The sequence below is a fragment of the Mixophyes fleayi genome, chromosome 10 (assembly GCF_038048845.1).
Source record: "Mixophyes fleayi isolate aMixFle1 chromosome 10, aMixFle1.hap1, whole genome shotgun sequence".
NCBI classification, from domain to species: Eukaryota; Metazoa; Chordata; class Amphibia; order Anura; family Limnodynastidae; genus Mixophyes; species Mixophyes fleayi.
In genome coordinates this window covers 16,128,986-16,155,606 of record NC_134411.1, presented here as the reverse complement: position 1 = coordinate 16,155,606, position 26,621 = coordinate 16,128,986, and the positions used below count along the sequence as shown (strand labels likewise).

Below are 26,621 nucleotides of genomic sequence, written 5' to 3'. Positions count from 1 at the left end.
AATCTAAATAGGTAAAATGCATTCACTTCAAAGCTAGATAACTCACTACATTTCAATTTAACATCAGTCTAAAAGGTGTTTCTCCAAAAAATGTTCGAAAAAGACGCAGTCTAAAAAATAAGTAGGATGAGGTGGCCGAGTGGTTAAAGCGATGGACTGCTAATCCATTGTGCTCTGCACGCATGGGTTCGAGTCCCATCCTCGTCGTCCTGAGTTACCTGCAAATTTTATTCAAAACGGCCCCAACAGGCTAAAAAAGAAGAATATGTTCAAACAAATCAAATCCAGTCAAAATCCAATTCTACTCAAAATTGATAGAAGTGAAAACAGTATTTAACCTCCAAGATTACTCAAGTAACATAAAGATTTCCTTTGTAGAAATACAATTCTTGACACTATTTTGTAGGTCCCATGGAACTGAAAACTACATTTTTCCCTGCATTCTACCTTGACCTTAAAAGTGATTGATTTCTAATTGATCCTGAGAAAGTAACTTTCTAATACACATTTTTCAGCAGCTATTATACCAGTGCCTTATGTCTGGAATCTTCTTGGGATTAAAGAACCAGACTTTTCCTTGAAAACCGATTGTTTTGAAGTGATATACTGCACATCTATTGGGCAGTACAAGGTGTGTTGGAAATCCACCCTTCACAGGTTAGTTACTGCCATCTTAATATGCTTTTCTATAATGATTTCAGAGTCAAAAAGCAAGAAGATGAACAAAGTTGCATCAGAATCTAGTCCATTAAGGAAGTGTAGTTGAAGACGGAATAATGGAAGTTGGCATGTCCTATTCATGGATGACTGTCTTTTTTTCTTCTACAATGGCAGCAAACATCAAATTGTGATGTTGAAAGACACAAATAAAGGATCTGCTGAGATTCAAACTCAACTCCTGTTATTTATTGTCAGTCTTTTCATTAAGGACACTCATGCAAACATTTAGTGAACTCTATCACTCTAATATCAGCATAAGTCATGTTACCAGCTATATCAGATATGAATTTGTGTCTGTGATGGTGCACCATCATGGTAGAGGTAGTTCAAAAATATATTTCAACTGAAAGTAGTATAAATGATCATCAAGCAAAGGCTCAGTTACGAGTGGATTTATATCCAGTCCCTGTGATAACGATGAGAATCTAAATAGGTAAAATGCATTCACTTCAAAGCTAGATAACTCACTACATTTCAATTTAACATCAGTCTAAAAGGAGTTTCTCCAAAAAATGTTCGAAAAAGACGCAGTCTAAAAAATAAGTAGGACGAGGTGGCCGAGTGATTAAGGCGATGGACTGCTAATCCATTGTGCTCTGCACGCATGTGTTCGAATCCCATCCTCGTCGTCCTGAGTTACCTGCAAATTTTATTCAAAACGGCCCCAACGGGCTAAAAAAGAAGAATATGTTCGAAGAAATCAAATCCAATCAAAATCCAATTCTACTCAAAATTGATAGAAGTGAAAACAGTATTTAACCTCCAAGATTACTCAAGTAACATAAAGATTTCCTTTGTAGAAATACAATTCTTGACACTATTTTGTAGGTCCCATGGAACTGAAAACTACATTTTTCCCTGCATTCTACCTTGACCTTAAAAGTGATTGATTTCTAATTGATCCTCAGAAAGTGACTTTCTAATACACATTTTTCAGCAGCTATTATACCAGTGCCTTATGTCTGGAATCTTCTTGGGATTAAAGAACCAGACTTTTCCTTGAAAACCGATTGTTTTGAAGTGATATACTGCACATCTATTGGGCAGTACAAGGTGTGTTGCAAATCCACCCTTCACAGGATAGTTACTGCCATCTAAATATGCTTTTGTATAATGATTTCAGAGTTAAAAAGCAAGAAGATGAACAAAGTTGCATCAGAATCTAGTCCATTAAGGAAGTGTAGTTGAAGACGGAATAATGGAAGTTGGCATGTCCTATTCATGGATGACTGTCTTTTTTTCTTCTACAATGGCAGCAAACATCAAATTGTGATGTTGAAAGACACAAATAAAGGATCTGCTGAGATTCAAACTCAACTCCTGTTATTTATTGTCAGTCTTTTCATTAAGGACACTCATGCAAACATTTAGTGAACTCTATCACTCTAATATCAGCATAAGTCATGTTACCAGCTATATCAGATATGAATTTGTGTCTGTGATGGTGCACCATCATGGTAGAGGTAGTTCAAAAATATATTTCAACTGAAAGTAGTATAAATGATCATCAAGCAAAGGCTCAGTTACGAGTGGATTTATATCCAGTCCCTGTGATAACGATGAGAATCTAAATAGGTAAAATGCATTCACTTCAAAGCTAGATAACTCACTACATTTCAATTTAACATCAGTCTAAAAGGAGTTTCTCCAAAAAATGTTTGAAAAAGACGCAGTCTAAAAAATAAGTAGGACGAGGTGGCCGAGTGATTAAGGCAATGGACTGCTAATCCATTGTGCTCTGCACGCATGGGTTCGAATCCCATCCTCGTCGTCCTGAGTTACCTGCAAATTTTATTCAAAACGGCCCCAACGGGCTAAAAAAGAAGAATATGTTCGAAGAAATCAAATCCAATCAAAATCCAATTCTACTCAAAATTGATAGAAGTGAAAACAGTATTTAACCTCCAAGATTACTCAAGTAACATAAAGATTTCCTTTGTAGAAATACAATTCTTGACACTATTTTGTAGGTCCCATGGAACTGAAAACTACATTTTTCCCTGCATTCTACCTTGACCTTAAAAGTGATTGATTTCTAATTGATCCTCAGAAAGTAACTTTCTAATACACATTTTTCAGCAGCTATTATACCAGTGCCTTATGTCTGGAATCTTCTTGGGATTAAAGAACCAGACTTTTCCTTGAAAACCGATTGTTTTGAAGTGATATACTGCACATCTATTGGGCAGTACAAGGTGTGTTGCAAATCCACCCTTCACAGGATAGTTACTGCCATCTAAATATGCTTTTGTATAATGATTTCAGAGTCAAAAAGCAAGAAGATGAACAAAGTTGCATCAGAATCTAGTCCATTAAGGAAGTGTAGTTGAAGACGGAATAATGGAAGTTGGCATGTCATATTCATGGATGACTGTCTTTTTTTCTTCTACAATGGCAGCAAACATCAAATTGTGATGTTGAAAGACACAAATAAAGGATCTGCTGAGATTCAAACTCAACTCCTGTTATTTATTGTCAGTCTTTTCATTAAGGACACTCATGCAAACATTTAGTGAACTCTATCACTCTAATATCAGCATAAGTCATGTTATTAACCAGCTATATCAGTTATGAATTTGTGTCTGTGATGGTGCACCATCATGGTAGAGGTAGTTCAAAAATATATTTCAACTGAAAGTAGTATAAATGATCATCAAGCAAAGGCTCAGTTACGAGTGGATTTATATCCAGTCCCTATGATAACGATGAGAATCTAAATAGGTAAAATGCATTCACTTCAAAGCTAGATAACTCACTACATTTCAATTTAACATCAGTCTAAAAGGAGTTTCTCCAAAAAATGTTCGAAAAAGACGCAGTTTAAAAAATAAGTAGGACGAGGTGGCTGAGTGGTTAAGGCGATGGACTGCTAATCCATTGTGCTCTGCACGCATGGGTTCGAATCCCATCCTCGTCGTCCTGAGTTACCTGCAAATTTTATTCAAAACGGCCCCAACGGGCTAAAAAAGAAGAATATGTTCGAAGAAATCAAATCCAATCAAAATCCAATTCTACTCAAAATTGATAGAAGTGAAAACAGTATTTAACCTCCAAGATTACTCAAGTAACATAAAGATTTCCTTTGTAGAAATACAATTCTTGACACTATTTTGTAGGTCCCATGGAACTGAAAACTACATTTTTCCCTGCATTCTACCTTGACCTTAAAAGTGATTGATTTCTAATTGATCCTCAGAAAGTAACTTTCTAATACACATTTTTCAGCAGCTATTATACCAGTGCCTTATGTCTGGAATCTTCTTGGGATTAAAGAACCAGACTTTTCCTTGAAAACCGATTGTTTTGAAGTGATATACTGCACATCTATTGGGCAGTACAAGGTGTGTTGCAAATCCACCCTTCACAGGATAGTTACTGCCATCTAAATATGCTTTTGTATAATGATTTCAGAGTCAAAAAGCAAGAAGATGAACAAAGTTGCATCAGAATCTAGTCCATTAAGGAAGTGTAGTTGAAGACGGAATAATGGAAGTTGGCATGTCATATTCATGGATGACTGTCTTTTTTTCTTCTACAATGGCAGCAAACATCAAATTGTGATGTTGAAAGACACAAATAAAGGATCTGCTGAGATTCAAACTCAACTCCTGTTATTTATTGTCAGTCTTTTCATTAAGGACACTCATGCAAACATTTAGTGAACTCTATCACTCTAATATCAGCATAAGTCATGTTACCAGCTATATCAGATATGAATTTGTGTCTGTGATGGTGCACCATCATGGTAGAGGTAGTTCAAAAATATATTTCAACTGAAAGTAGTATAAATGATCATCAAGCAAAGGCTCAGTTACGAGTGGATTTATATCCAGTCCCTGTGATAACGATGAGAATCTAAATAGGTAAAATGCATTCACTTCAAAGCTAGACAACTCACTACATTTCAATTTAACATCAGTCTAAAAGGAGTTTCTCCAAAATATGTTGGAAAAAAAACGCTGAATGAAAAAAGAGTAGGACGAGGTGGCCGAGTGGTTAAGGCGATGGACTGCTAATCCATTGTGCTCTGCACGCATGGGTTCGAATCCCATTCTCGTCGTCCTGAGTTACCTGCAAATTTTATTCAAAACGGCCCCAACGGGCTAAAAAAGAAGAATATGTTCGAAGAAATCAAATCCAATCAAAATCCAATTCTACTCAAAATTGATAGAAGTGAAAACAGTATTTAACCTCCAAGATTACTCAAGTAACATAAAGATTTCCTTTGTAGAAATACAATTCTTGACACTATTTTGTAGGTCCCATGGAACTGAAAACTACATTTTTCCCTGCATTCTACCTTGACCTTAAAAGTGATTGATTTCTAATTGATCCTGAGAAAGTAACTTTCTAATACACATTTTTCAGCAGCTATTATACCAGTGCCTTATGTCTGGAATCTTCTTGAGGTTAAAGAACCAGACTTTTCCTTGAAAACCGATTGTTTTGAAGTGATATACTGCACATCTATTGGGCAGTACAAGGTGTGTTGCAAATCCACCCTTCACAGGATAGTTACTGCCATCTAAATATGCTTTTGTATAATGATTTCAGAGTCAAAAAGCAAGAAGATGAACAAAGTTGCATCAGAATCTAGTCCATTAAGGAAGTGTAGTTGAAGACGGAATAATGGAAGTTGGCATGTCATATTCATGGATGACTGTCTTTTTTTCTTCTACAATGGCAGCAAACATCAAATTGTGATGTTGAAAGACACAAATAAAGGATCTGCTGAGATTCAAACTCAACTCCTGTTATTTATTGTCAGTCTTTTCATTAAGGACACTCATGCAAACATTTAGTGAACTCTATCACTCTAATATCAGCATAAGTCATGTTACCAGCTATATCAGATATGAATTTGTCTGTGATGGTGCACCATCATGGTAGAGGTAGTTCAAAAATATATTACAACTGAAAGTAGTATAAATGATCATCAAGCAAAGGCTCAGTTACGAGTGGATTTATATCCAGTCCCTGTGATAACGATGAGAATCTAAATAGGTAAAATGCATTCACTTCAAAGCTATATAACTCACTACATTTCAATTTAACATCAGTCTAAAAGGAGTTTCTCCAAAAAATGTTGGAAAAAAACGCTGTAAAAAAAAAAGTAGGACGAGGTGGCCGAGTGGTTAAGGCAATGGACTGCTAATCCATTGTGCTCTGCATGCATGGGTTCGAATCCCATCCTCGTCGTCCTGAGTTACCTGCAAATTTTATTCAAAACGGCCCCAACGGGCTAAAAAAGAAGAATATGTTCGAAGAAATAAAATCCAATCAAAATCCAATTCTACTCAAAATTGATAGAAGTGAAAACAGTATTTAACCTCCAAGATTACTCAAGTAACATAAAGATTTCCTTTGTAGAAATACAATTCTTGACACTATTTTGTAGGTCCCATGGAACTGAAAACTACATTTTTCCCTGCATTCTACCTTGACCTTAAAAGTGATTGATTTCTAATTGATCCTGAGAAAGTAACTTTCTAATACACATTTTTCAGCAGCTATTATACCAGTGCCTTATGTCTGGAATCTTCTTGGGATTAAAGAACCAGACTTTTCCTTGAAAACCGATTGTTTTGAAGTGATATACTGCACATCTATTGGGCAGTACAAGGTGTGTTGCAAATCCACCCTTCACAGGTTAGTTACTGCCATCTAAATATGCTTTTGTATAATGATTTCAGAGTCAAAAAGCAAGAAGATGAACAAAGTTGCATCAGAATCTAGTCCATTAAGGAAGTGTAGTTGAAGACGGAATAATGGAAGTTGGCATGTCATATTCATGGATGACTGTCTTTTTTTCTTCTACAATGGCAGCAAACATCAAATTGTGATGTTGAAAGACACAAATAAAGGATCTGCTGAGATTCAAACTCAACTCCTGTTATTTATTGTCAGTCTTTTCATTAAGGACACTCATGCAAACATTTAGTGAACTCTATCACTCTAATATCAGCATAAGTCAAATTACCAGCTATATCAGATATGAATTTGTGTCTGTGATGGTGCACCATCATGGTAGAGGTAGTTCAAAAATATATTTCAACTGAAAGTAGTATAAATGATCATCAAGCAAAGGCTCAGTTACGAGTGGATTTATATCCAGTCCCTATGATAACGATGAGAATCTAAATAGGTAAAATGCATTCACTTCAAAGCTAGACAACTCACTACATTTCAATTTAACATCAGTCTAAAAGGAGTTTCTCCAAAAAATGTTGGAAAAAAACGCTGTATAAAAAAAAAGTAGGACGAGGTGGCCGAGTGGTTAAGGCGATGGACTGCTAATCCATTGTTCTCTGCACGCATGGGTTCGAATCCCATCCTCGTCGTCCTGAGTTACCTGCAAATTTTATTCAAAACGGCCCCAACGGGCTAAAAAAGAAGAATATGTTCAATCAAATCCAATCAAAATCCAATTCTACTCAAAATTGATAGAAGTGAAAACAGTATTTAACCTCCAAGATTACTCAAGTAACATAAAGATTTCCTTTGTAGAAATACAATTCTTGACACTATTTTGTAGGTCCCATGGAACTGAAAACTACATTTTTCCCTGCATTCTACCTTGACCTTAAAAGTGATTGATTTCTAATTGATCCTGAGAAAGTAACTTTCTAATACACATTTTTCAGCAGCTATTATACCAGTGCCTTATGTCTGGAATCTTCTTGGGATTAAAGAACCAGACTTTTCCTTGAAAACCGATTGTTTTGAAGTGATATACTGCACATCTATTGGGCAGTACAAGGTGTGTTGCAAATCCACCCTTCACAGGTTAGTTACTGCCATCTAAATATGCTTTTGTATAATGATTTCAGAGTCAAAAAGCAAGAAGATGAATAAAGTTGCATCAGAATCTAGTCCATTAAGGAAGTGTAGTTGAAGACGGAATAATGGAAGTTGGCATGTCATATTCATGGATGACTGTCTTTTTTTCTTCTACAATGGCAGCAAACATCAAATTGTGATGTTGAAAGACACAAATAAAGGATCTGCTGAGATTCAAACTCAACTCCTGTTATTTATTGTCAGTCTTTTCATTAAGGACACTCATGCAAACATTTAGTGAACTCTATCACTCTAATATCAGCATAAGTCATGTTATTAACCAGCTATATCAGTTATGAATTTGTGTCTGTGATGGTGCACCATCATGGTAGAGGTAGTTCAAAAATATATTTCAACTGAAAGTAGTATAAATGATCATCAAGCAAAGGCTCAGTTACGAGTGGATTTATATCCAGTCCCTATGATAACGATGAGAATCTAAATAGGTAAAATGCATTCACTTCAAAGCTAGATAACTCACTACATTTCAATTTAACATCAGTCTAAAAGGAGTTTCTCCAAAAAATGTTCGAAAAAGACGTAGTTTAAAAAATAAGTAGGACGAGGTGGCCGAGTGGTTAAGGCGATGGACTGCTAATCCATTGTGCTCTGCACGCATGGGTTCAAATCCCATCCTCGTCGTCCTGAGTTACCTGCAAATTTTATTCAAAACGGCCCCAACGGGCTAAAAAAGAAGAATATGTTCGAAGAAATCAAATCCAATCAAAATCCAATTCTACTCAAAATTGATAGAAGTGAAAACAGTATTTAACCTCCAAGATTACTCAAGTAACATAAAGATTTCCTTTGTAGAAATACAATTCTTGACACTATTTTGTAGGTCCCATGGAACTGAAAACTACATTTTTCCCTGCATTCTACCTTGACCTTAAAAGTGATTGATTTCTAATTGATCCTCAGAAAGTAACTTTCTAATACACATTTTTCAGCAGCTATTATACCAGTGCCTTATGTCTGGAATCTTCTTGGGATTAAAGAACCAGACTTTTCCTTGAAAACCGATTGTTTTGAAGTGATATACTGCACATCTATTGGGCAGTACAAGGTGTGTTGCAAATCCACCCTTCACAGGATAGTTACTGCCATCTAAATATGCATTTGTATAATGATTTCAGAGTCAAAAAGCAAGAAGATGAACAAAGTTGCATCAGAATCTAGTCCATTAAGGAAGTGTAGTTGAAGACGGAATAATGGAAGTTGGCATGTCATATTCATGGATGACTGTCTTTTTTTCTTCTACAATGGCAGCAAACATCAAATTGTGATGTTGAAAGACACAAAAAAAGGATCTGCTGAGATTCAAACTCAACTCCTGTTATTTATTGTCAGTCTTTTCATTAAGGACACTCATGCAAACATTTAGTGAACTCTATCACTCTAATATCAGCATAAGTCATGTTACCAGCTATATCAGATATGAATTTGTGTCTGTGATGGTGCACCATCATGGTAGAGGTAGTTCAAAAATATATTTCAACTGAAAGTAGTATAAATGATCATCAAGCAAAGGCTCAGTTACGAGTGGATTTATATCCAGTCCCTGTGATAACGATGAGAATCTAAATAGGTAAAATGCATTCACTTCAAAGCTAGACAACTCACTACATTTCAATTTAACATCAGTCTAAAAGGAGTTTCTCCAAAATATGTTGGAAAAAAAACGCTGAATAAAAAAAGAGTAGGACGAGGTGGCCGAGTGGTTAAGGCGATGGACTGCTAATCCATTGTGCTCTGCACGCATGGGTTCGAATCCCATCCTCGTCGTCCTGAGTTACCTGCAAATTTTATTCAAAACGGCCCCAACGGGCTAAAAAAGAAGAATATGTTCGAAGAAATCAAATCCAATCAAAATCCAATTCTACTCAAAATTGATAGAAGTGAAAACAGTATTTAACCTCCAAGATTACTCAAGTAACATAAAGATTTCCTTTGTAGAAATACAATTCTTGACACTATTTTGTAGGTCCCATGGAACTGAAAACTACATTTTTCCCTGCATTCTACCTTGACCTTAAAAGTGATTGATTTCTAATTGATCCTGAGAAAGTAACTTTCTAATACACATTTTTCAGCAGCTATTATACCAGTGCCTTATGTCTGGAATCTTCTTGGGATTAAAGAACCAGACTTTTCCTTGAAAACCGATTGTTTTGAAGTGATATACTGCACATCTATTGGGCAGTACAAGGTGTGTTGCAAATCCACCCTTCACAGGTTAGTTACTGCCATCTAAATATGCTTTTGTACAATGATTTCAGAGTCAAAAAGCAAGAAGATGAACAAAGTTGCATCAGAATCTAGTCCATTAAGGAAGTGTAGTTGAAGACGGAATAATGGAAGTTGGCATGTCATATTCATGGATGACTGTCTTTTTTTCTTCTACAATGGCAGCAAACATCAAATTGTGATGTTGAAAGACACAAATAAAGGATCTGCTGAGATTCAAACTCAACTCCTGTTATTTATTGTCAGTCTTTTCATTAAGGACACTCATGCAAACATTTAGTGAACTCTATCACTCTAATATCAGCATAAGTCATGTTACCAGCTATATCAGATATGAATTTGTGTCTGTGATGGTGCACCATCATGGTAGAGGTAGTTCAAAAATATATTTCAACTGAAAGTAGTATAAATGATCATCAAGCAAAGGCTCAGTTACGAGTGGATTTATATCCAGTCCCTGTGATAACGATGAGAATCTAAATAGGTAAAATGCATTCACTTCAAAGCTAGACAACTCACTACATTTCAATTTAACATCAGTCTAAAAGGAGTTTCTCCAAAAAATGTTGGAAAAAAACGCTGTATAAAAAAAAAGTAGGACGAGGTGGCCGAGTGGTTAAGGCGATGGACTGCTAATCCATTGTGCTCTGCACGCATGGGTTCGAATCCCATCCTCGTCGTCCTGAGTTACCTGCAAATTTTATTCAAAACGGCCCCAACGGGCTAAAAAAGAAGAATATGTTCAAACAAATCAAATCCAATCAAAATCCAATTCTACTCAAAATTGATAGAAGTGAAAACAGTATTTAACCTCCAAGATTACTCAAGTAACATAAAGATTTCCTTTGTAGAAATACAATTCTTGACACTATTTTGTAGGTCCCATGGAACTGAAAACTACATTTTTCCCTGCATTCTACCTTGACCTTAAAAGTGATTGATTTCTAATTGATCCTGAGAAAGTAACTTTCTAATACACATTTTTCAGCAGCTATTATACCAGTGCCTTATGTCTGGAATCTTCTTGGGATTAAAGAACCAGACTTTTCCTTGAAAACCGATTGTTTTGAAGTGATATACTGCACATCTATTGGGCAGTACAAGGTGTGTTGCAAATCCACCCTTCACAGGTTAGTTACTGCCATCTAAATATGCTTTTGTATAATGATTTCAGAGTCAAAAAGCAAGAAGATGAACAAAGTTGCATCAGAATCTAGTCCATTAAGGAAGTGTAGTTGAAGACGGAATAATGGAAGTTGGCATGTCATATTCATGGATGACTGTCTTTTTTTCTTCTACAATGGCAGCAAACATCAAATTGTGATGTTGAAAGACACAAATAAAGGATCTGCTGAGATTCAAACTCAACTCCTGTTATTTATTGTCAGTCTTTTCATTAAGGACACTCATGCAACCATTTAGTGAACTCTATCACTCTAATATCAGCATAAGTCATGTTACCAGCTATATCAGATATGAATTTGTGTCTGTGATGGTGCACCATCATGGTAGAGGTAGTTCAAAAATATATTTCAACTGAAAGTAGTATAAATGATCATCAAGCAAAGGCTCAGTTACGAGTGGATTTATATCCAGTCCCTGTGATAACGATGAGAATCTAAATAGGTAAAATGCATTCACTTCAAAGCTAGACAACTCACTACATTTCAATTTAACATCAGTCTAAAAGGAGTTTCTCCAAAATATGTTGGAAAAAAAACGCTGAATAAAAAAAGAGTAGGACGAGGTGGCCGAGTGGTTAAGGCGATGGACTGCTAATCCATTGTGCTCTGCACGCATGGGTTCGAATCCCATCCTCGTCGTCCTGAGTTACCTGCAAATTTTATTCAAAACGGCCCCAACGGGCTAAAAAAGAAGAATATGTTCGAAGAAATCAAATCCAATCAAAATCCAATTCTACTCAAAATTGATAGAAGTGAAAACAGTATTTAACCTCCAAGATTACTCAAGTAACATAAAGATTTCCTTTGTAGAAATACAATTCTTGACACTATTTTGTAGGTCCCATGGAACTGAAAACTACATTTTTCCCTGCATTCTACCTTGACCTTAAAAGTGATTGATTTCTAATTGATCCTGAGAAAGTAACTTTCTAATACACATTTTTCAGCAGCTATTATACCAGTGCCTTATGTCTGGAATCTTCTTGGGATTAAAGAACCAGACTTTTCCTTGAAAACCGATTGTTTTGAAGTGATATACTGCACATCTATTGGGCAGTACAAGGTGTGTTGCAAATCCACCCTTCACAGGTTAGTTACTGCCATCTAAATATGCTTTTGTACAATGATTTCAGAGTCAAAAAGCAAGAAGATGAACAAAGTTGCATCAGAATCTAGTCCATTAAGGAAGTGTAGTTGAAGACGGAATAATGGAAGTTGGCATGTCATATTCATGGATGACTGTCTTTTTTTCTTCTACAATGGCAGCAAACATCAAATTGTGATGTTGAAAGACACAAATAAAGGATCTGCTGAGATTCAAACTCAACTCCTGTTATTTATTGTCAGTCTTTTCATTAAGGACACTCATGCAAACATTTAGTGAACTCTATCACTCTAATATCAGCATAAGTCATGTTACCAGCTATATCAGATATGAATTTGTGTCTGTGATGGTGCACCATCATGGTAGAGGTAGTTCAAAAATATATTTCAACTGAAAGTAGTATAAATGATCATCAAGCAAAGGCTCAGTTACGAGTGGATTTATATCCAGTCCCTGTGATAACGATGAGAATCTAAATAGGTAAAATGCATTCACTTCAAAGCTAGACAACTCACTACATTTCAATTTAACATCAGTCTAAAAGGAGTTTCTCCAAAAAATGTTGGAAAAAAACGCTGTATAAAAAAAAAGTAGGACGAGGTGGCCGAGTGGTTAAGGCGATGGACTGCTAATCCATTGTGCTCTGCACGCATGGGTTCGAATCCCATCCTCGTCGTCCTGAGTTACCTGCAAATTTTATTCAAAACGGCCCCAACGGGCTAAAAAAGAAGAATATGTTCAAACAAATCAAATCCAATCAAAATCCAATTCTACTCAAAATTGATAGAAGTGAAAACAGTATTTAACCTCCAAGATTACTCAAGTAACATAAAGATTTCCTTTGTAGAAATACAATTCTTGACACTATTTTGTAGGTCCCATGGAACTGAAAACTACATTTTTCCCTGCATTCTACCTTGACCTTAAAAGTGATTGATTTCTAATTGATCCTGAGAAAGTAACTTTCTAATACACATTTTTCAGCAGCTATTATACCAGTGCCTTATGTCTGGAATCTTCTTGGGATTAAAGAACCAGACTTTTCCTTGAAAACCGATTGTTTTGAAGTGATATACTGCACATCTATTGGGCAGTACAAGGTGTGTTGCAAATCCACCCTTCACAGGTTAGTTACTGCCATCTAAATATGCTTTTGTATAATGATTTCAGAGTCAAAAAGCAAGAAGATGAACAAAGTTGCATCAGAATCTAGTCCATTAAGGAAGTGTAGTTGAAGACGGAATAATGGAAGTTGGCATGTCATATTCATGGATGACTGTCTTTTTTTCTTCTACAATGGCAGCAAACATCAAATTGTGATGTTGAAAGACACAAATAAAGGATCTGCTGAGATTCAAACTCAACTCCTGTTATTTATTGTCAGTCTTTTCATTAAGGACACTCATGCAACCATTTAGTGAACTCTATCACTCTAATATCAGCATAAGTCATGTTACCAGCTATATCAGATATGAATTTGTGTCTGTGATGGTGCACCATCATGGTAGAGGTAGTTCAAAAATATATTTCAACTGAAAGTAGTATAAATGATCATCAAGCAAAGGCTCAGTTACGAGTGGATTTATATCCAGTCCCTGTGATAACGATGAGAATCTAAATAGGTAAAATGCATTCACTTCAAAGCTAGACAACTCACTACATTTCAATTTAACATCAGTCTAAAAGGAGTTTCTCCAAAAAATGTTGGAAAAAAACGCTGTATAAAAAAAAAGTAGGACGAGGTGGCCGAGTGGTTAAGGCGATGGACTGCTAATCCATTGTGCTCTGCACGCATGGGTTCAAATCCCATCCTCGTCGTCCTGAGTTACCTGCAAATTTTATTCAAAACGGCCCCAACGGGCTAAAAAAGAAGAATATGTTCAAACAAATCAAATCCAATCAAAATCCAATTCTACTCAAAATTGATAGAAGTGAAAACAGTATTTAACCTCCAAGATTACTCAAGTAACATAAAGATTTCCTTTGTAGAAATACAATTCTTGACACTATTTTGTAGGTCCCATGGAACTGAAAACTACATTTTCCCCTGCATTCTACCTTGACCTTAAAAGTGATTGATTTCTAATTGATCCTGAGAAAGTAACTTTCTAATACACATTTTTCAGCAGCTATTATACCAGTGCCTTATGTCTGGAATCTTCTTGGGATTAAAGAACCAGACTTTTCCTTGAAAACCGATTGTTTTGAAGTGATATACTGCACATCTATTGGGCAGTACAAGGTGTGTTGGAAATCCACCCTTCACAGGTTAGTTACTGCCATCTAAATATGCTTTTGTATAATGATTTCAGAGTCAAAAAGCAAGAAGATGAATAAAGTTGCATCAGAATCTAGTCCATTAAGGAAGTGTAGTTGAAGACGGAATAATGGAAGTTGGCATGTCATATTCATGGATGACTGTCTTTTTTTCTTCTACAATGCCAGCAAACATCAAATTGTGATGTTGAAAGACACAAATAAAGGATCTGCTGAGATTCAAACTCAACTCCTGTTATTTATTGTCAGTCTTTTCATTAAGGACACTCATGCAAACATTTAGTGAACTCTATCACTCTAATATCAGCATAAGTCATGTTATTAACCAGCTATATCAGATATGAATTTGTGTCTGTGATGGTGCACCATCATGGTAGAGGTAGAGGTAAAAAATAAGAAGGACAAGGTGGCCGAGTGGTTAAGGCGATGGACTGCTAATCCATTGTGCTCTGCACGCATGGGTTCGAATCCCATCCTCGTCGTCCTGAGTTACCTGCAAATTTTATTCAAAACGGCCCCAACGGGCTAAAAAAGAAGAATATGTTCGAAGAAATCAAATCCAATCAAAATCCAATTCTACTCAAAATTGATAGAAGTGAAAACAGTATTTAACCTCCAAGATTACTCAAGTAACATAAAGATTTCCTTTGTAGAAATACAATTCTTGACACTATTTTGTAGGTCCCATGGAACTGAAAACTACATTTTTCCCTGCATTCTACCTTGACCTTAAAAGTGATTGATTTCTAATTGATCCTGAGAAAGTAACTTTCTAATACACATTTTTCAGCAGCTATTATACCAGTGCCTTATGTCTGGAATCTTCTTGGGATTAAAGAACCAGACTTTTCCTTGAAAACCGATTGTTTTGAAGTGATATACTGCACATCTATTGGGCAGTACAAGGTGTGTTGCAAATCCACCCTTCACAGGTTAGTTACTGCCATCTAAATATGCTTTTGTATAATGATTTCAGAGTCAAAAAGCAAGAAGATGAATAAAGTTGCATCAGAATCTAGTCCATTAAGGAAGTGTAGTTGAAGACGGAATAATGGAAGTTGGCATGTCATATTCATGGATGACTGTCTTTTTTTCTTCTACAATGGCAGCAAACATCAAATTGTGATGTTGAAAGACACAAATAAAGGATCTGCTGAGATTCAAACTCAACTCCTGTTATTTATTGTCAGTCTTTTCATTAAGGACACTCATGCAAACATTTAGTGAACTCTATCACTCTAATATCAGCATAAGTCATGTTATTAACCAGCTATATCAGTTATGAATTTGTGTCTGTGATGGTGCACCATCATGGTAGAGGTAGTTCAAAAATATATTTCAACTGAAAGTAGTATAAATGATCATCAAGCAAAGGCTCAGTTACGAGTGGATTTATATCCAGTCCCTATGATAACGATGAGAATCTAAATAGGTAAAATGCATTCACTTCAAAGCTAGATAACTCACTACATTTCAATTTAACATCAGTCTAAAAGGAGTTTCTCCAAAAAATGTTCGAAAAAGACGCAGTTTAAAAAATAAGTAGGACGAGGTGGCCGAGTGGTTAAGGCGATGGACTGCTAATCCATTGTGCTCTGCACGCATGGGTTCAAATCCCATCCTCGTCGTCCTGAGTTACCTGCAAATTTTATTCAAAACGGCCCCAACGGGCTAAAAAAGAAGAATATGTTCGAAGAAATCAAATCCAATCAAAATCCAATTCTACTCAAAATTGATAGAAGTGAAAACAGTATTTAACCTCCAAGATTACTCAAGTAACATAAAGATTTCCTTTGTAGAAATACAATTCTTGACACTATTTTGTAGGTCCCATGGAACTGAAAACTACATTTTTCCCTGCATTCTACCTTGACCTTAAAAGTGATTGATTTCTAATTGATCCTCAGAAAGTAACTTTCTAATACACATTTTTCAGCAGCTATTATACCAGTGCCTTATGTCTGGAATCTTCTTGGGATTAAAGAACCAGACTTTTCCTTGAAAACCGATTGTTTTGAAGTGATATACTGCACATCTATTGGGCAGTACAAGGTGTGTTGCAAATCCACCCTTCACAGGATAGTTATTGCCATCTAAATATGCTTTTGTATAATGATTTCAGAGTCAAAAAGCAAGAAGATGAACAAAGTTGCATCAGAATCTAGTCCATTAAGGAAGTGTAGTTGAAGACGGAATAATGGAAGTTGGCATGTCATATTCATGGATGACTGTCTTTTTTTCTTCTACAATGGCAGCAAACATCAAATTGTGATGTTGAAAGACACAAATAAAGGATCTGCTGAGATTCAAACTCAACTCCTGTTATTTATTGTCAGTCTTTTCATTAAGGACACTCATGCAAACATTTAGTGAACTCTATCACTCTAATATCAGCATAAGTCATGTTACCAGCTATATCAGATATGAATTTGTGTCTGTGATGGTGCACCATCATGGTAGAGGTAGTTCAAAAATATATTTCAACTGAAAGTAGTATAAATGATCATCAAGCAAAGGCTCAGTTACGAGTGGATTTATATCCAGTCCCTGTGATAACGATGAGAATCTAAATAGGTAAAATGCATTCACTTCAAAGCTAGATAACTCACTACATTTCAATTTAACATCAGTCTAAAAGGAGTTTCTCCAAAAATGTTCGAAAAAGACGCAGTCTAAAAAATAAGTAGGACGAGGTGGCCGAGTGGTTAAGGCGATGGACTGCTAATCCATTGTGCTCTGCACGCATGGGTTCGAATCCCATCCTCGTCGTCCTGAGTTACCTGCAAATTTTATTCAAAACGGCCCCAACGGGCTAAAAAAGAAGAATATGTTCGAAGAAATCAAATCCAATCAAAATTCAATTCTACTCAAAATTGATAGAAGTGAAAACAGTATTTAACCTCCAAGATTACTCAAGTAACATAAAGATTTCCTTTGTAGAAATACAATTCTTGACACTATTTTGTAGGTCCCATGGAACTGAAAACTACATTTTTCCCTGCATTCTACCTTGACCTTAAAAGTGATTGATTTCTAATTGATCCTGAGAAAGTAACTTTCTAATACACATTTTTCAGCAGCTATTATACCAGTGCCTTATGTCTGGAATCTTCTTGGGATTAAAGAACCAGACTTTTCCTTGAAAACCGATTGTTTTGAAGTGATATACTGCACATCTATTGGGCAGTACAAGGTGTGTTGCAAATCCACCCTTCACAGGTTAGTTACTGCCATCTAAATATGCTTTTGTATAATGATTTCAGAGTGAAAAAGCAAGAAGATGAACAAAGTTGCATCAGAATCTAGTCCATTAAGGAAGTGTAGTTGAAGACGGAATAATGGAAGTTGGCATGTCATATTCATGGATGACTGTCTTTTTTTCTTCTACAATGGCAGCAAATATCAAATTGTGATGTTGAAAGACACAAATAAAGGATCTGCTGAGATTCAAACTCAACTCCTGTTATTTATTGTCAGTCTTTTCATTAAGGACACTCATGCAAACATTTAGTGAACTCTATCACTCTAATATCAGCATAAGTCATGTTACCAGCTATATCAGATATGAATTTGTGTCTGTGATGGTGCACCATCATGGTAGAGGTAGTTCAAAAATATATTTCAACTGAAAGTAGTATAAATGATCATCAAGCAAAGGCTCAGTTACGAGTGGATTTATATCCAGTCCCTGTGATAACGATGAGAATCTAAATAGGTAAAATGCATTCACTTCAAAGCTAGATAACTCACTACATTTCAATTTAACATCAGTCTAAAAGGAGTTTCTCCAAAAAATGTTCGAAAAAGTCGCAGCCTAAAAAATAAGTAGGACGAGGTGGCCGAGTGGTTAAGGCGATGGACTGCTAATCCATTGTGCTCTGCACGCATGGGTTCGAATCCCATCCTCGTCGTCCTGAGTTACCTGCAAATTTTATTCAAAACGGCCCCAACGGGCTAAAAAAGAAGAATATGTTCGAAGAAATCAAATCCAATCAAAATCCAATTCTACTCAAAATTGATAGAAGTGAAAACAGTATTTAACCTCCAAGATTACTCAAGTAACATAAAGATTTCCTTTGTAGAAATACAATTCTTGACACTATTTTGTAGGTCCCATGGAACTGAAAACTACATTTTTCCCTGCATTCTACCTTGACCTTAAAAGTGATTGATTTCTAATTGATCCTCAGAAAGTAACTTTCTAATACACATTTTTCAGCAGCTATTATACCAGTGCCTTATGTCTGGAATCTTCTTGGGATTAAAGAACCAGACTTTTCCTTGAAAACCGATTGTTTTGAAGTGATATACTGCACATCTATTGGGCAGTACAAGGTGTGTTGCAAATCCACCCTTCACAGGTTAGTTACTGCCATCTAAATATGCTTTTGTATAATGATTTCAGAGTCAAAAAGCAAGAAGATGAACAAAGTTGCATTAGAATCTAGTCCATTAAGGAAGTGTAGTTGAAGACGGAATAATGGAAGTTGGCATGTCATATTCATGGATGACTGTCTTTTTTTCTTCTACAATGGCAGCAAACATCAAATTGTGATGTTGAAAGACACAAATAAAGGATCTGCTGAGATTCAAACTCAACTCCTGTTATTTATTGTCAGTCTTTTCATTAAGGACACTCATGCAAACATTTAGTGAACTCTATCACTCTAATATCAGCATAAGTCATGTTACCAGCTATATCAGATATGAATTTGTGTCTGTGATGGTGCACCATCATGGTAGAGGTAGTTCAAAAATATATTTCAACTGAAAGTAGTATAAATGATCATCAAGCAAAGGCTCAGTTACGAGTGGATTTATATCCAGTCCCTGTGATAACGATGAGAATCTAAATAGGTAAAATGCATTCACTTCAAAGCTAGATAACTCACTACATTTCAATTTAACATCAGTCTAAAAGGAGTTTCTCCAAAAAATGTTCGAAAAAGTCGCAGCCTAAAAAATAAGTAGGACGAGGTGGCCGAGTGGTTAAGGCGATGGACTGCTAATCCATTGTGCTCTGCACGCATGGGTTCGAATCCCATCCTCGTCGTCCTGAGTTACCTGCAAATGTTATTCAAAACGGCCCCAACGGGCTAAAAAAGAAGAATATGTTCGAAGAAATCAAATCCAATCAAAATCCAATTCTACTCAAAATTGATAGAAGTGAAAACAGTATTTAACCTCCAAGATTACTCAAGTAACATAAAGATTTCCTTTGTAGAAATACAATTCTTGACACTATTTTGTAGGTCCCATGGAACTGAAAACTACATTTTTCCCTGCATTCTACCTTGACCTTAAAAGTGATTGATTTCTAATTGATCCTGAGAAAGTAACTTTCTAATACACATTTTTCAGCAGCTATTATACCAGTGCCTTATGTCTGGAATCTTCTTGGGAATAAAGAACCAGACTTTTCCTTGAAAACCGATTGTTTTGAAGTGATATACTGCACATCTATTGGGCAGTACAAGGTGTGTTGCAAATCCACCCTTCATAGGTTAGTTACTGCCATCTAAATATGCTTTTGTATAATGATTTCAGAGTCAAAAAGCAAGAAGATGAACAAAGTTGCATCAGAATCTAGTCCATTAAGGAAGTGTAGTTGAAGACGGAATAATGGAAGTTGGCATGTCATATTCATGGATGACTGTCTTTTTTTCTTCTACAATGGCAGAAAACATCAAATTGTGATGTTGAAAGACACAAATAAAGGATCTGCTGAGATTCAAACTCAACTCCTGTTATTTATTGTCAGTCTTTTCATTAAGGACACTCATGCAAACATTTAGTGAACTCTATCACTCTAATATCAGCATAAGTCATGTTACCAGCTATATCAGATATGAATTTGTGTCTGTGATGGTGCACCATCATGGTAGAGGTAGTTCAAAAATATATTTCAACTGAAAGTAGTATAAATGATCATCAAGCAAAGGCTCAGTTACGAGTGGATTTATATCCAGTTCCTGTGATAACGATGAGAATCTAAATAGGTAAAATGCATTCACTTCAAAGCTAGATAACTCACTACATTTCAATTTAACATCACTCTAAAAGGAGTTTCTCCAAAAAATGTTCGAAAAAGACGCAGTCTAAAAAACAAGTAGGACGAGGTGGCCGAGTGGTTAAGGCGATGGACTGCTAATCCATTGTGCTCTGCACGCATGGGTTCGAATCCCATCCTCGTCGTCCTGAGTTACCTGCAAATTTTATTCAAAAAGGCCCCAACGGGCTAAAAAAGAAGAATATGTTTGAAGAAATCAAATCCAATCAAAATCCAATTCTACTCAAAATTGATAGAAGTGAAAACAGTATTTAACCTCCAAGATTACTCAAGTAACATAAAGATTTCCTTTGTAGAAATACAATTCTTGACACTATTTTGTAGGTCCCATGGAACTGAAAACTACATTTTTCCCTGCATTCTACCTTGACCTTAAAAGTGATTGATTTCTAATTGATCCTGAGAAAGTAACTTTCTAATACACATTTTTCAGCAGCTATTATACCAGTGCCTTATGTCTGGAATCTTCTTGGGAATAAAGAACCAGACTTTTCCTTGAAAACCGATTGTTTTGAAGTGATATACTGCACATCTATTGGGCAGTACAAGGTGTGTTGCAAATCCACCCTTCATAGGTTAGTTACTGCCATCTAAATATGCTTTTGTATAATGATTTCAGAGTCAAAAAGCAAGAAGATGAACAAAGTTGCATCAGAATCTAGTCCATTAAGGAAGTGTAGTTGAAGACGGAATAATGGAAGTTGGCATGTCATATTCATGGATGACTGTCTTTTTTTCTTCTACAATGGCAGCAAACATCAAATTGTGATGTTGAAAGACACAAATAAAGGATCTGCTGAGATTCAAACTCAACTCCTGTTATTTATTGTCAGTCTTTTCATTAAGGACACTCATGCAAACATTTAGTGAACTCTATCACTCTAATATCAGCATAAGTCATGTTACCAGCTATATCAGATATGAATTTGTGTCTGTGATGGTGCACCATCATGGTAGAGGTAGTTCAAAAATATATTTCAACTGAAAGTAGTATAAATGATCATCAAGCAAAGGCTCAGTTACGAGTGGATTTATATCCAGTCCCTGTGATAACGATGAGAATCTAAATAGGTAAAATGCATTCACTTCAAAGCTAGATAACTCACTACATTTCAATTTAACATCACTCTAAAAGGAGTTTCTCCAAAAATGTTCGAAAAAGACGCAGTCTAAAAAATAAGTAGGACGAGGTGGCCGAGTGGTTAAGGCGATGGACTGCTAATCCATTGTGCTCTGCACGCATGGGTTCGAATCCCATCCTCGTCGTCCTGAGTTACCTGCAAATTTTATTCAAAACGGCCCCAACGGGCTAAAAAAGAAGAATATGTTCGAAGAAATCAAATCCAATCAAAATTCAATTCTACTCAAAATTGATAGAAGTGAAAACAGTATTTAACCTCCAAGATTACTCAAGTAACATAAAGATTTCCTTTGTAGAAATACAATTCTTGACACTATTTTGTAGGTCCCATGGAACTGAAAACTACATTTTTCCCTGCATTCTACCTTGACCTTAAAAGTGATTGATTTCTAATTGATCCTGAGAAAGTAACTTTCTAATACACATTTTTCAGCAGCTATTATACCAGTGCCTTATGTCTGGAATCTTCTTGGGATTAAAGAACCAGACTTTTCCTTGAAAACCGATTGTTTTGAAGTGATATACTGCACATCTATTGGGCAGTACAAGGTGTGTTGCAAATCCACCCTTCACAGGTTAGTTACTGCCATCTAAATATGCTTTTGTATAATGATTTCAGAGTCAAAAAGCAAGAAGATGAACAAAGTTGCATCAGAATCTAGTCCATTAAGGAAGTGTAGTTGAAGACGGAATAATGGAAGTTGGCATGTCATATTCATGGATGACTGTCTTTTTTTCTTCTACAATGGCAGCAAACATCAAATTGTGATGTTGAAAGACACAAATAAAGGATCTGCTGAGATTCAAACTCAACTCCTGTTATTTATTGTCAGTCTTTTCATTAAGGACACTCATGCAAACATTTAGTGAACTCTATCACTCTAATATCAGCATAAGTCATGTTACCAGCTATATCAGATATGAATTTGTGTCTGTGATGGTGCACCATCATGGTAGAGGTAGTTCAAAAATATATTTCAACTGAAAGTAGTATAAATGATCATCAAGCAAAGGCTCAGTTACGAGTGGATTTATATCCAGTCCCTGTGATAACGATGAGAATCTAAATAGGTAAAATGCATTCACTTCAAAGCTAGATAACTCACTACATTTCAATTTAACATCAGTCTAAAAGGAGTTTCTCCAAAAAATGTTCGAAAAAGACGCAGTCTAAAAAATAAGTAGGACGAGGTGGCCGAGTGGTTAAGGCGATGGACTGCTAATCCATTGTGCTCTGCACGCATGGGTTCGAATCCCATCCTCGTCGTCCTGAGTTACCTGCAAATTTTATTCAAAACGGCCCCAACGGGCTAAAAAAGAAGAATATGTTCGAAGAAATCAAATCCAATCAAAATCCAATTCTACTCAAAATTGATAGAAGTGAAAACAGTATTTAACCTCCAAGATTACTCAAGTAACATAAAGATTTCCTTTGTAGAAATACAATTCTTGACACTATTTTGTAGGTCCCATGGAACTGAAAACTACATTTTTCCCTGCATTCTACCTTGACCTTAAAAGTGATTGATTTCTAATTGATCCTCAGAAAGTAACTTTCTAATACACATTTTTCAGCAGCTATTATACCAGTGCCTTATGTCTGGAATCTTCTTGGGATTAAAGAACCAGACTTTTCCTTGAAAACCGATTGTTTTGAAGTGATATACTGCACATCTATTGGGCAGTACAAGGTGTGTTGCAAATCCACCCTTCACAGGTTAGTTACTGCCATCTAAATATGCTTTTGTATAATGATTTCAGAGTCAAAAAGCAAGAAGATGAACAAAGTTGCATCAGAATCTAGTCCATTAAGGAAGTGTAGTTGAAGACGGAATAATGGAAGTTGGCATGTCATATTCATGGATGACTGTCTTTTTTTCTTCTACAATGGCAGCAAACATCAAATTGTGATGTTGAAAGACACAAATAAAGGATCTGCTGAGATTCAAACTCAACTCCTGTTATTTATTGTCAGTTTTTTCATTAAGGACACTCATGCAAACATTTAGTGAACTCTATCACTCTAATATCAGCATAAGTCATGTTACCAGCTATATCAGATATGAATTTGTGTCTGTGATGGTGCACCATCATGGTAGAGGTAGTTCAAAAATATATTTCAACTGAAAGTAGTATAAATGATCATCAAGCAAAGGCTCAGTTACGAGTGGATTTATATCCAGTCCCTGTGATAACGATGAGAATCTAAATAGGTAAAATGCATTCACTTCAAAGCTAGATAACTCACTACATTTCAATTTAACATCAGTCTAAAAGGAGTTTCTCCAAAAAATGTTCGAAAAAGACGCAGTCTAAAAAATAAGTAGGACGAGGTGGCCGAGTGGTTAAGGCGATGGACTGCTAATCCATTGTGCTCTGCACGCATGGGTTCGAATCCCATCCTCGTCGTCCTGAGTTACCTGCAAATTTTATTCAAAACGGCCCCAACGGGCTAAAAAAGAAGAATATGTTCGAAGAAATCAAATCCAATCAAAATCCAATTCTACTCAAAATTGATAGAAGTGAAAACAGTATTTAACCTCCAAGATTACTCAAGTAACATAAAGATTTCCTTTGTAGAAATACAATTCTTGACACTATTTTGTAGGTCCCATGGAACTGAAAACTACATTTTTCCCTGCATTCTACCTTGACCTTAAAAGTGATTGATTTCTAATTGATCCTGAGAAAGTAACTTTCTAATACACATTTTTCAGCAGCTATTATACCAGTGCCTTATGTCTGGAATCTTCTTGGGATTAAAGAACCAGACTTTTCCTTGAAAACCGATTGTTTTGAAGTGATATACTGCACATCTATTGGGCAGTACAAGGTGTGTTGCAAATCCACCCTTCACAGGTTAGTTACTGCCATCTAAATATGCTTTTGTATAATGATTTCAGAGTCAAAAAGCAAGAAGATGAACAAAGTTGCATCAGAATCTAGTCCATTAAGGAAGTGTAGTTGAAGACGGAATAATGGAAGTTGGCATGTCATATTCATGGATGACTGTCTTTTTTTCTTCTACAATGGCAGCAAACATCAAATTGTGATGTTGAAAGACACAAATAAAGGATCTGCTGAGATTCAAACTCAACTCCTGTTATTTATTGTCAGTCTTTTCATTAAGGACACTCATGCAAACATTTAGTGAACTCTATCACTCTAATATCAGCATAAGTCATGTTACCAGCTATATCAGATATGAATTTGTGTCTGTGATGGTGCACCATCATGGTAGAGGTAGTTCAAAAATATATTTCAACTGAAAGTAGTATAAATGATCATCAAGCAAAGGCTCAGTTACGAGTGGATTTATATCCAGTCCCTGTGATAACGATGAGAATCTAAATAGGTAAAATGCATTCACTTCAAAGCTAGATAACTCACTACATTTCAATTTAACATCAGTCTAAAAGGAGTTTCTCCAAAAAATGTTCGAAAAAGACGCAGTCTAAAAAACAAGTAGGACGAGGTGGCCGAGTGGTTAAGGCGATGGACTGCTAATCCATTGTGCTCTGCACGCATGGGTTCGAATCCCATCCTCGTCGTCCTGAGTTACCTGCAAATTTTATTCAAAACGGCCCCAACGGGCTAAAAAAGAAGAATATGTTCGAAGAAATCAAATCCAATCAAAATCCAATTCTACTCAAAATTGATAGAAGTGAAAACAGTATTTAACCTCCAAGATTACTCAAGTAACATAAAGATTTCCTTTGTAGAAATACAATTCTTGACACTATTTTGTAGGTCCCATGGAACTGAAAACTACATTTTTCCCTGCATTCTACCTTGACCTTAAAAGTGATTGATTTCTAATTGATCCTCAGAAAGTAACTTTCTAATACACATTTTTCAGCAGCTATTATACCAGTGCCTTATGTCTGGAATCTTCTTGGGATTAAAGAACCAGACTTTTCCTTGAAAACCGATTGTTTTGAAGTGATATACTGCACATCTATTGGGCAGTACAAGGTGTGTTGCAAATCCACCCTTCACAGGTTAGTTACTGCCATCTAAATATGCTTTTGTATAATGATTTCAGAGTCAAAAAGCAAGAAGATGAACAAAGTTGCATCAGAATCTAGTCCATTAAGGAAGTGTAGTTGAAGACGGAATAATGGAAGTTGGCATGTCATATTCATGGATGACTGTCTTTTTTTCTTCTACAATGGCAGCAAACATCAAATTGTGATGTTGAAAGACACAAATAAAGGATCTGCTGAGATTCAAACTCAACTCCTGTTATTTATTGTCAGTCTTTTCATTAAGGACACTCATGCAAACATTTAGTGAACTCTATCACTCTAATATCAGCATAAGTCATGTTACCAGCTATATCAGATATGAATTTGTGTCTGTGATGGTGCACCATCATGGTAGAGGTAGTTCAAAAATATATTTCAACTGAAAGTAGTATAAATGATCATCAAGCAAAGGCTCAGTTACGAGTGGATTTATATCCAGTCCCTGTGATAACGATGAGAATCTAAATAGGTAAAATGCATTCACTTCAAAGCTAGATAACTCACTACATTTCAATTTAACATCAGTCTAAAAGGAGTTTCTCCAAAAAATGTTCGAAAAAGACGCAGTCTAAAAATCAAGTAGGACGAGGTGGCCGAGTGGTTAAGGCGATGGACTGCTAATCCATTGTGCTCTGCACGCATGGGTTCGAATCCCATCCTCGTCGTCCTGAGTTACCTGCAAATTTTATTCAAAACGGCCCCAACGGGCTAAAAAAGAAGAATATGTTCGAAGAAATCAAATCCAATCAAAATCCAATTCTACTCAAAATTGATAGAAGTGAAAACAGTATTTAACCTCCAAGATTACTCAAGTAACATAAAGATTTCCTTTGTAGAAATACAATTCTTGACACTATTTTGTAGGTCCCATGGAACTGAAAACTACATTTTTCCCTGCATTCTACCTTGACCTTAAAAGTGATTGATTTCTAATTGATCCTGAGAAAGTAACTTTCTAATACACATTTTTCAGCAGCTATTATACCAGTGCCTTATGTCTGGAATCTTC

The 26,621-nt window shown here is 35.9% G+C and overlaps 24 non-coding genes across 24 annotated transcripts; all 24 read left to right on the top strand.

The window, feature by feature from the left end:
- The first annotated feature begins 125 nt into the window (after positions 1-125).
- On the top strand, positions 126-207 carry TRNAS-GCU (transfer RNA serine (anticodon GCU)). Its single transcript has one exon. It is a non-coding gene; the product is annotated as a tRNA-Ser (tRNA).
- Positions 208-1,267: 1,060 nt separating this feature from the next.
- On the top strand, positions 1,268-1,349 carry TRNAS-GCU (transfer RNA serine (anticodon GCU)). The gene has a single exon. It is a non-coding gene; the product is annotated as a tRNA-Ser (tRNA).
- A 1,060-nt stretch (positions 1,350-2,409) lies between these two features.
- On the top strand, positions 2,410-2,491 carry TRNAS-GCU (transfer RNA serine (anticodon GCU)). Its single transcript has one exon. It is a non-coding gene; the product is annotated as a tRNA-Ser (tRNA).
- Positions 2,492-3,555: 1,064 nt separating this feature from the next.
- TRNAS-GCU (transfer RNA serine (anticodon GCU)) lies at positions 3,556-3,637 on the top strand. The gene has a single exon. It is a non-coding gene; the product is annotated as a tRNA-Ser (tRNA).
- Positions 3,638-4,698: 1,061 nt separating this feature from the next.
- On the top strand, positions 4,699-4,780 carry TRNAS-GCU (transfer RNA serine (anticodon GCU)). Its single transcript has one exon. It is a non-coding gene; the product is annotated as a tRNA-Ser (tRNA).
- A 1,057-nt stretch (positions 4,781-5,837) lies between these two features.
- TRNAS-GCU (transfer RNA serine (anticodon GCU)) lies at positions 5,838-5,919 on the top strand. Its single transcript has one exon. It is a non-coding gene; the product is annotated as a tRNA-Ser (tRNA).
- Positions 5,920-6,979: 1,060 nt separating this feature from the next.
- TRNAS-GCU (transfer RNA serine (anticodon GCU)) lies at positions 6,980-7,061 on the top strand. The gene has a single exon. It is a non-coding gene; the product is annotated as a tRNA-Ser (tRNA).
- Positions 7,062-8,120: 1,059 nt separating this feature from the next.
- TRNAS-GCU (transfer RNA serine (anticodon GCU)) lies at positions 8,121-8,202 on the top strand. The gene has a single exon. It is a non-coding gene; the product is annotated as a tRNA-Ser (tRNA).
- A 1,061-nt stretch (positions 8,203-9,263) lies between these two features.
- On the top strand, positions 9,264-9,345 carry TRNAS-GCU (transfer RNA serine (anticodon GCU)). Its single transcript has one exon. It is a non-coding gene; the product is annotated as a tRNA-Ser (tRNA).
- A 1,060-nt stretch (positions 9,346-10,405) lies between these two features.
- Positions 10,406-10,487, top strand: TRNAS-GCU (transfer RNA serine (anticodon GCU)). Its single transcript has one exon. It is a non-coding gene; the product is annotated as a tRNA-Ser (tRNA).
- A 1,061-nt stretch (positions 10,488-11,548) lies between these two features.
- On the top strand, positions 11,549-11,630 carry TRNAS-GCU (transfer RNA serine (anticodon GCU)). The gene has a single exon. It is a non-coding gene; the product is annotated as a tRNA-Ser (tRNA).
- Positions 11,631-12,690: 1,060 nt separating this feature from the next.
- Positions 12,691-12,772, top strand: TRNAS-GCU (transfer RNA serine (anticodon GCU)). The gene has a single exon. It is a non-coding gene; the product is annotated as a tRNA-Ser (tRNA).
- Positions 12,773-13,832: 1,060 nt separating this feature from the next.
- Positions 13,833-13,914, top strand: TRNAS-GCU (transfer RNA serine (anticodon GCU)). Its single transcript has one exon. It is a non-coding gene; the product is annotated as a tRNA-Ser (tRNA).
- Positions 13,915-14,773: 859 nt separating this feature from the next.
- On the top strand, positions 14,774-14,855 carry TRNAS-GCU (transfer RNA serine (anticodon GCU)). The gene has a single exon. It is a non-coding gene; the product is annotated as a tRNA-Ser (tRNA).
- A 1,064-nt stretch (positions 14,856-15,919) lies between these two features.
- Positions 15,920-16,001, top strand: TRNAS-GCU (transfer RNA serine (anticodon GCU)). The gene has a single exon. It is a non-coding gene; the product is annotated as a tRNA-Ser (tRNA).
- Positions 16,002-17,060: 1,059 nt separating this feature from the next.
- Positions 17,061-17,142, top strand: TRNAS-GCU (transfer RNA serine (anticodon GCU)). The gene has a single exon. It is a non-coding gene; the product is annotated as a tRNA-Ser (tRNA).
- Positions 17,143-18,202: 1,060 nt separating this feature from the next.
- Positions 18,203-18,284, top strand: TRNAS-GCU (transfer RNA serine (anticodon GCU)). Its single transcript has one exon. It is a non-coding gene; the product is annotated as a tRNA-Ser (tRNA).
- Positions 18,285-19,344: 1,060 nt separating this feature from the next.
- On the top strand, positions 19,345-19,426 carry TRNAS-GCU (transfer RNA serine (anticodon GCU)). The gene has a single exon. It is a non-coding gene; the product is annotated as a tRNA-Ser (tRNA).
- A 1,060-nt stretch (positions 19,427-20,486) lies between these two features.
- Positions 20,487-20,568, top strand: TRNAS-GCU (transfer RNA serine (anticodon GCU)). Its single transcript has one exon. It is a non-coding gene; the product is annotated as a tRNA-Ser (tRNA).
- Positions 20,569-21,627: 1,059 nt separating this feature from the next.
- On the top strand, positions 21,628-21,709 carry TRNAS-GCU (transfer RNA serine (anticodon GCU)). The gene has a single exon. It is a non-coding gene; the product is annotated as a tRNA-Ser (tRNA).
- Positions 21,710-22,769: 1,060 nt separating this feature from the next.
- TRNAS-GCU (transfer RNA serine (anticodon GCU)) lies at positions 22,770-22,851 on the top strand. The gene has a single exon. It is a non-coding gene; the product is annotated as a tRNA-Ser (tRNA).
- Positions 22,852-23,911: 1,060 nt separating this feature from the next.
- TRNAS-GCU (transfer RNA serine (anticodon GCU)) lies at positions 23,912-23,993 on the top strand. The gene has a single exon. It is a non-coding gene; the product is annotated as a tRNA-Ser (tRNA).
- A 1,060-nt stretch (positions 23,994-25,053) lies between these two features.
- On the top strand, positions 25,054-25,135 carry TRNAS-GCU (transfer RNA serine (anticodon GCU)). The gene has a single exon. It is a non-coding gene; the product is annotated as a tRNA-Ser (tRNA).
- A 1,060-nt stretch (positions 25,136-26,195) lies between these two features.
- TRNAS-GCU (transfer RNA serine (anticodon GCU)) lies at positions 26,196-26,277 on the top strand. Its single transcript has one exon. It is a non-coding gene; the product is annotated as a tRNA-Ser (tRNA).
- Positions 26,278-26,621: the final 344 nt, after the last annotated feature.